This window comes from Brachyistius frenatus, unplaced genomic scaffold (genome assembly GCF_029030835.1).
Source record: "Brachyistius frenatus isolate BFR_SWC_R1_liver_20210118 unplaced genomic scaffold, ASM2903083v1 Contig_74, whole genome shotgun sequence".
Classification (NCBI taxonomy): Eukaryota; Metazoa; Chordata; class Actinopteri; family Embiotocidae; genus Brachyistius; species Brachyistius frenatus.
Genome location: NW_027210673.1, coordinates 271519 through 280640, shown reverse-complemented (window position 1 = coordinate 280640; position 9122 = coordinate 271519).

Here is a 9122-nt window from a genome sequence, read left to right as displayed (position 1 = left end):
GAATACAGTTTCATTAAAGAGGTTAAATAATGTATCAAATGTTAAGGAGTTGATGAAATGAAACCACAGAATCTACAGCTGTACAGTCAGTACAGAAGGTGTGCCCTCTGACATTTGGGGGACTTTTCTTTGGATGTTTGCTTGTGGTTTGGAGATGTTGTTTTTCCTCAGCTGGGGGAGGTTGGGTGATGTGACCACTGTGCAAACGCAGCACCCCATGATCCATCCCACCATCTGACCCCTGATGACCTCTCCCTTTTTGTCACGACTCTGAGGCTGCAGCCACTCAGCTAACATAGCTGAGGCAGTGTTTTGCCCGAGGGAGGCCATTAGCACCCTCTTGTCTTTTTTTTTTTTTTTTTTAATCCTGAAACAGGATCACCTACACACACACAGACACATTTCTGCTTAATAGGGGCCAGTTTAGTCTGACTGCAAACACCACCGGCCCCCCTTCCTGCTGTGCACAATCACAGTCTCAACTATTTCCTAAAGAACCTCTTTCACCCTCTCTATCTCCCTCTCTCTCTCACACACATTACATTACATTACATTTCATTTAGCTGACGCTTTTATCCAAAGCGACTTGCAATAAGTGCATTTCAACCATGAGGGTACAAAACCCAGAACAACAGGAATCAAGAAAGTACAATTTTCTTCAAGAAAGCCAAACTACAAAGTGCTATCAGTAAGTGGCATTTTAAGCGCTACTAACGTGCTACCTATTCAAGGCAAAATCGGAAGAGGTGTGTTTTTAGTTTGCAGCGGCACACATAATCTTCAACACACCCACAGGCCTTCAAACACATTTGTTTCTGTGTCTACGTCTAGCCAATGTTTTACTCTTTCCTCTTTGTTTTGAACTTCTTTTCTGCCAGAAAAACAAATTAGGTCACAGTTTATTTGATAAAAAAGTATGTGAACAATAGTTGCATCTCCAGCGTTTTTATGAGAACGATGTGTACACTTGTCTTCTCAAACTGGCTGGATTAAGAGTTTCCTTCTGGGGTCAAGAAAGCTGAACGCCTCAGATGTTCTTGCCATGAACTCATCCTTCATTTTACTGAGCTAAAACATCTGCGTTCTCTACTTTCTCTGCACAGTTTTCCACTGAGCTCAAAGATGGATCCCTCAGGATACAGCTGGTGGTGGGAAACACATATACAATGTACACACACACACACACACACACACACACACACACCTACAGACACACTGGAGCACCATGTTGAGTGACAGCACCTGAAAGGCTCTGATATGCTGCTTATGATCGAAAAAACCAACAGCAATAGCCCGTTTGTCATTACTCTTGTTAATGTGGCCCAGCTGCCTGCCTTTCATGTGGCGCCACCCGTACCCAAATCCCAAGGTGCCTTGTGTGTGTGTGTGTGTGTGTGTGTGTGTGTGTGTGTGTGTGTGTGTGTGTGTGTGTGTGTCTGCATTGGCAGGCTACTCCTCCCGCTTAAAGCCCCTCAGAAAAAGGAGGAAGGAGAGCTGTGAGAAGCGTGTGATGCTGAAGGTACGAATCCTCAGCTGTAATCATTACAGAATTTGGTGGAAAACAGCCAGATCCCCCGCTGTCTCAGTCCAGTGAAAACATGGTTCCCTCTGTGAGGAGGCATCTAGCAGAGAAGAGGGAAACTGAGAAAAAGAGCAAAATTTGAGACGAGGAAGGGGGTTGAGAGAATGGGATGGCACAGACAGCCACAGCAGGGGGCATGCTGTTCTCCGTATTAGACTGTCAGTGAATCTCATTAACATGGCTTCTCTAATCAGCAGCCGGGAGTATTCCACTGAAGACCATCCGCTCTGCTTCCCACCTCCTTCCTCTCATTTTGATTGCTCTGATGTAGAAATTTGCCATTACTTTTTTCCCCCCTTTTGATTTAAAGATGTCCAGTGGGTTTCCTTTACATGTAAAACACAGCAGGCTGCCATGTTAAAGATATCCACTCTGCCCCTTGTCACATTAGGAGCGGCTTGTTTTCCATCATTTCAGCCCCACTTAATAAACAACGAAAATAAATGAGGACTCATGAAAACCTGTCTTCAGTTCCAAATGACAGCTTACTAGATAAATACAGACAAATACTTCCGAAAGCAGCTCAAATTGACGCTAAAAATGTGATGTTTGTGAATTCATTTGTGAATGCTTGTGGATTCTTTTCCATCACAGTGGTCTGCGTGTGGATGAAAAGCAAAATAATGGGAGGATGTCCAAAATGTAGTGCAGGTTTAACCCCTGAAAGTCCAGGGACAAAAAGGTGTCAGCGATCTGTCAGTCACACGTGTCACAGGACAGGGCCCCATCAGGAAGCCTGCTGGTTGTTAAACAGGAAGGTCCGACACCAAGGAGGGGTGTTCCTCTTCTTTATTTGCCCGGTGCGTTTCTTCAATGACAGCAGCTGGTATCCAACACACACAAACTCAGGTTATTGTCCAGAGACATTAAAAGCACATGCAATATTTGATTGTCCTTAGAGAAATTTGACTGGCATAAGATGAAACGGATGAGAATAGAGGTTGGAGGGCAGGAGTCATGCCAGAGACATTCCCAACACTACACATGCTCATTCTTTAATCATGATCAAGTCCTGCCAATATTTAGAAATCTGAATTCCAAAGGCTGTTCGGCATCAAATGGGACCAGCGCAGCCTCCTCTGTCTCTCCAGCTTCTGACAGTGACTAATAGAGCTGCTGAAGCTTCACTCCCCCATAAACTCAAGCTTACAGTAAACAGCCTCAACAAATTCATAGACTCTGAGTCTCTTACTCTACATCTTCTGAAGGAGGCCAGACTTTTACATGCTATAGTTCAGATACATATCTTTAGGTCAAGACTGATTTACTATCTGTCCTCTAAGTTTTTTCCCCTCTCGCTCACTGACTCTCACTCTCCAGCGGCTTGAGGTGGCGTTCCCATAGTCCTGTGAGCTCTCAGGGTGTGTTCCTGGCACTAAATGTGCAGATAGGATAAATAAATCACACATGGGCCCTCTGGAGAGGAGAGAAACCGACTGGAACGGGCTACTGGGAGTAAAGAAGACATCTGGTGAAGGAGCTGGAACCTTTCTGGTGAGGAGAAAATGACTTATAGAGATATTACAATAATACCTGACAACTGGAGCTCTTTATAAGTAGAGACATAATGCAGGTGTTTAACAAACAAATATTTACAGATAACCATGGCTGAAAGTAAGGATTTTTAAAAAGGCATCAATTAATCAGATTTATTTCTTGATTAATCGATCAGCTGTTTGGTCATTAAAAATCTAAAATAGTGAAAAAAACTGGTGTTTCACAACGCCCAAGGTGAAAGGCATAAATCTCTTGTTTTGTCCCGGCCAACAGTCCACAACCAAGAGATGTTCAGTTTAGAACCATTGAGGACTAAAGGAACCGGAAATGATTCACATTCAAGAAGCTGAAAGACTCAAAATAATGAATCGGTTATCAAAATAGTTGGTGATTAATCTTCTGTCAAGCAAGTAATTAACTAATCCTTGCAGCTCTATCAGAGTCACTAGATTAACACATGCTGAATCACACGGAATAGTTATTCCATACAGATTAGTTGTTACATGTATAGTCTGTTCCCAGTTGATGTCAGGTGTATGTAGCTAACTGAACAAACTAACAAAGTTAGCCAGCTTATATGACCCATTTATTGTGGGATAGGCATAATATATGAAATATTGTCAACACACCGAACCCAACACATTGAAATGATGCCAATGAGGAATATTTTCATAACCTAAATTTAAAAAAATGTTACGCTAAACGGCCTACCTACTTTTCACAGTGATTCAAAAATGTTTGAACACTATTAAATATGAAACACACAGATTTTGCCATGTTTATAAATAAAACAGAGGCATTATTCAGGGGTTTCAATGTGAAGTGATGATGATGCATCGACTCCATGTTTACATGGTCTTCAGCTTACCAGCTAAGACATTTCTAGTGGTACAACCTGTTCTAATACATTTTTTATTTTGAAACTAGCTAGCAGGTGTAAGAACTTTGAGAAGACTTTACGCACAAACTTGGTCCAAGATTTACTAATAGTTCATTTATATAAACAGATATCTGCATCTGAATGCAGACTCTGTAGGGAATGGGAGAACATTTTCATACCGGAGGCGTTTCCGGTTTGCTTTTGTTGTTAAAGTAGGCCCAATCCCAATGTCAACCCGCACAGACTCACAGACTTTGAGGCGCGTCCCCGGTAACCGCGAGGGTTTAGGGCTGTCCCACTGTCAAATCATCGACGGCTCTCTGGCGGAAATGTTGAGTAATTTAAGCACCCTTTCCGTAAGTCTGCATTTCTGCAGACTTTGCCGAAGGGAATTACCCACAGTTCATAGCAAAATTTGCAATGTATTAAACGTGATCATCTTCTCTCCAAAAAGGTCAGTCGATTTACTAACATTAATGCCTTTTCTGGTAATTAGCTAAAACGAATAAACATTATATAGGCCTAAATATAGCTAAAGTATAGGCTTATATCAATTTATCGATCTATCTATCTATCGATGTATTTACATACATATATATACATGTATATATATATGTATGTATATAGATATATATTCCAATGGCGATACAAGCAGGGTGTGATGTCACGATAGTGTCGCATTTTGCTTTTAATACTATTTCGGCCCTCATGAACTCGAACACTACAGCTGTGATGTCAGCTAAATCAGTGAGGGTTTAGGGTGGACATTGGGGTTGGCCCATACTGACCAATCACATTTGAAGAGCTGGGTGCACTCAGGTAAACAGTCCCATGTGGAGCAAAAGAGGTAGAAGGCTGTGGCCCAAATGCAGTCTTATAACCCATCAGCTATCTGACGAGGATTTAGCTTTTTTTATTAGATTTCTTGTCATCGTTTTAAACTTTTAACTTAGACACCGTCTCTTAACTCAAATTGTTAATTGACTGACTGCCAACCATAGACTGTATGTAAAAGCTGCCAACTGAGAATTGCAGGCACCTCAGGCTAATGATTTTTGCAAAGTAGTAGTCCTACTGTTTGAAATTGATATAATCTTTTTTGTCAGGTTCATCAATAAGTGATACAAAGTCTACAGTTTTTGAACATTTAGAGTTATAAGTGTTTTATCAGAATGAGTAGGCTAATAGTAGGCTATTTCCTCAGTAAAATTGGTTTCCATGATTAATCAGTCAAAATACAGGGCTATTATTACTGTATTATAATATCTCTGTTGATGTGTATTTAAATATAACTTTAATATAGATTTCAGATAGGATAGTTTTACTAAAATTTGGTTTTTAAAGGCAGACAAATGAATGTGGGGGTCTTGATAAGATACTTTTTTTGGGGGATAAAACTATATGATTCCTATCAAACTTTAATTTTAAGGGTCAGTGCTGAGTGTTACGAGCATTATTATATGCATAACTGACTGTTGCCCGTAAGTAATGCATCCTCTATTAGTGAGCCATTTCATCTTAGGTCATTATAAAAAGCATGAAATTCCCACTGTGAAGACAAAACGGCTCAAAGTTTGTGCTGCAAAAAACATCTGATTCATAGATCACCAGAAATAAAAAGGTACCGTGTGGTTGCATCATTTTGGCAGAGGTGTATCCCCTGAGGTGCATGCAGGAAGAAATTGGAATTACACCGGTGCACGGAAAAGGAAATGTTGGCCTAGATATTGGCTGGCTACACTGGAAGCACTGAAATAACCTATGAACCCTCAGAGGTTAATTGTCATGAGACTGATAGCTGGGGTCTCGGATAAATAGTTGTTACAAACCAATCCTGGTGTTTGAGTTAAAAGGAAAGTTAACAGGCCTGAAGATTTTTCATTCCGAGATCAAATTTGAGCCACTGACCAGAAGGGGCGATCACATCTCTACCAGCCAGCGCATGAATCAAGAGGGCTTATGTTGTGTGAAAGCACGTACTGTTGCCACCACATTTGTAGTCCATACACAAACGCAGTCATGAAGGCTGGAACAGTTGATCCCGTATCAACCCCGCTCCCAGCGGGTTCGTGAACACAGGTCCCATTAAATACTGTAGCTGCTGCTGTATTCAGTAGAGGAGGGGAATGTAAAAACGCAATAACCTCCATCTGCTGTGGACAGCTTTGGCCTGGAGTCAGCTAGCCTCCACAAACAGCAGAGCTTAATTTGTGTGTGTGTTACAGCACCAGTGCAGGAGAAAATAAGACAGAAAAGAGAGACAGAAGGAGATGGATGTAGCACGGAGGGAAGTCGGGCAAAGGGAAAAAAAAAAAAAAAAAAAAAAAAGGGCGAAGAAGAAGCGAGAACAGCCATCCGCAACAAATGTGCTGCGAGGCTTTCGTATCGGGGTGACAGGTGCATTATCATAGGTTAATGAGAAGCCTAGTGCTGCCTGTAGCTGCAATCAGAGGAGTGCTGCCTCCACCACCCCCTCTATCAATCAGATCAGACATAAGCACAAGCATACACATTCGCAAACACATAGGTGTATACCAACACATGCAAAGTATTCAATACAGAGATAGCTCATTATAGCTTGTAGGGTACACCGATAGAACAATATTATGGCTGCGATTTTAAAGCAGAAGGTTACAGTGTGATTATGAGGTATTTATGGACACAACGACAGATAAATAGCACCTCGAGCGTAATCATTAAAACACGGCAACTACAGGTGGTACCGCAGTCTGCAATCTCTGTACACACAGTGGTATTTAGATCCCTTTTCTTAGAGGCCCTGAAATTTTGTTTTCTCAATCTGATTCCTATTATTGACATGGACACAAATGTAGCTAAATTAATTAAGCACGTTTTCAGGGCTTTTAAGATAACTGGCATCACCTGATCAACATAGACTTCAGTGCATAACCTCACCGGCAAGCTAATTGTTTCTGAAATGGCTGAAAAATAGGATTTGAATGAAGAAATATCCAATTAAGTAGTAAATCATCAAGAAAATGTTACAGCTGGTTGAAGTTTACTTTCTGTACTACCTCCGAATGTGGCCTGAACAGATCAGAGCTCAATGCTTCCCGAGTGTGTTTCCACCTGTACTTTTGCGCTGGCCACCCGCGGTCCGATCACGACCAGGTCACATATGTCCGGATTGAAGTAGCCCAATGGAAACAGCCTCTCAGTGCCAGTCTCCCTCCCTCCCTCCTTCCCTCCTTCCCTCTCACCTCTGTCTCCCTGGACTTGAGTTGAAACCATGACTTTTCACAAGATTCTGCACCAGTGTTTGGCAATGGAGTTGTGCCAGAGTGATTTCAGTGGTTTTTACTCTTCACAGGCTGAAGAGGCCACATGGAGAGGAGAGCTTGCCCTTATCGCACTGGATTAGCCCACAAGGGGAGGAAAGAGAGAAAGGTACACAGAGCTCGGCCGAGGAGAGAAAATGGATGGGGACTCTGAGTGAAAGTCAGTGCATCATTCTTCTGGATTCTACAAGCTGCTGGGCAGGAAATGAGGTGAAGGACGCCCACCGACCTGCAGCTACTTGCCGCCTCTCAGCCTATCACAGAAACAATTTAAACAGCTAATGGAACTAGCCTGATCCTCTTTCCATCTCATACAGGGACACTGTGACTCACACTGCTCATTTCTGATTAGTGCTCCTTCGGCTTAAAAGTAATCTGCGCCAGACAGGGGATGAACCCAGCTAGTTATGTTATTATACGTAGCCATCAGGCGGATATGTCTGATAGACTGAGTGCACACAGTTTGTGTGTGATCGCTTAGAACGATTAAAAACAGGAAGCACAGAGAGGGTCTGTGCAGGAGGAAGGGAGCAGGCAGGAGGGGTCAGTCTGCAGGTGGAGGGGTGGGGGTCCTGTGTGGAGTGACTGAGGGGCATATGGAAGAGGTGGGGGGGGGGGGTTTGGTGCCGGAACATGTCCATGACACAGTGTGAACAGGATGTTGGGAAGAGGAGTACAGCAGGATGGTGGGGGGACGGGGGGGGCAGCTGCACAGAGACCTCCACCATCATCAGTGCAGGATGGGCACCAATAGAGTGGAGAGCTCCCTGATAACACACACCGATATGGAGACAAACGCTTACACAGGGATCATCCAGGTGAACATGCATCCTATTTGCATGCAGCAGCTCAGTGCAACGGTGTAAATGCATGTTCCATATTAATTAAATACGTTTTTTTTGCAGAAGTTTGACTTGACTATCAAATGTTCTCGGGAAGTGCTTCCTTAAATTGTGATATTGGTGTATCGGTTTCTCTGTGTTTACTGAACATATGAACTTGACACTCTTGAACTCTTCATTATTCATTGTTTAATTTCATTTGGTCTCAGTGGGATCATCATTTGTCCTATTTCCTCTCCTCTGCACTCACTGACTGACAGTTATGTGGAAAAAACATAGGAAGCTTCCCTTCCTCATCGTCTTTGACCCGGTGTGTGTGTGTGTGTGTGTGTGTGTGTGTGTGCGTGATCTGAGCAGCGGCAGCACACTACCCTGCTCGACCCTCATTTTCCACGACCTACATGCAAAGAAAAAAAATAGTGATTGTTTTTAGTATAAATTAATATGGCAGTTAATGCTCGGACTACTCAAATAAATGTTTTGCCTGGAAAATAGTGAAAAAATTACCCACACAATATTTCAAGACGTCTTCAAATGTTTTGTCCAACCAATAGTCCAAAATCAAACGCAAGGTATTCAGTTTACCAAATTGTATGACCAACACCTGAATTTTTCATCAAAATAGTTGCCATTTAATTATATCAATTAAATAACAAATCAACTTAATTTGTTGCAGCTCTATAATCACATTGTCTTAAAAAAAAAAAAAAGTACCCATCATAATTTCTTCTCCAAACTGATGTCTTCAGATGGATTGTTTTGTTCTCCCAACAATCCAAACTCAAATGTAATTGTGAATAATTTATTTATTTAACAACAAAAAGCAGAAAATCTTCTTAAAACTAAGACGGAACGAAAAAAATGATTGACAAACCGACTGTTGATAAATTGCTTTATATGTTGTACTTCTGTAACAAAATTGTTGAGTAATTCAGTAACTAATTGACACATTTTTCAGCAATAATGCAGATATCTTTACTTTCTAATGATGAAACAATGCTAGAGTTCATTTCAGAGACAGA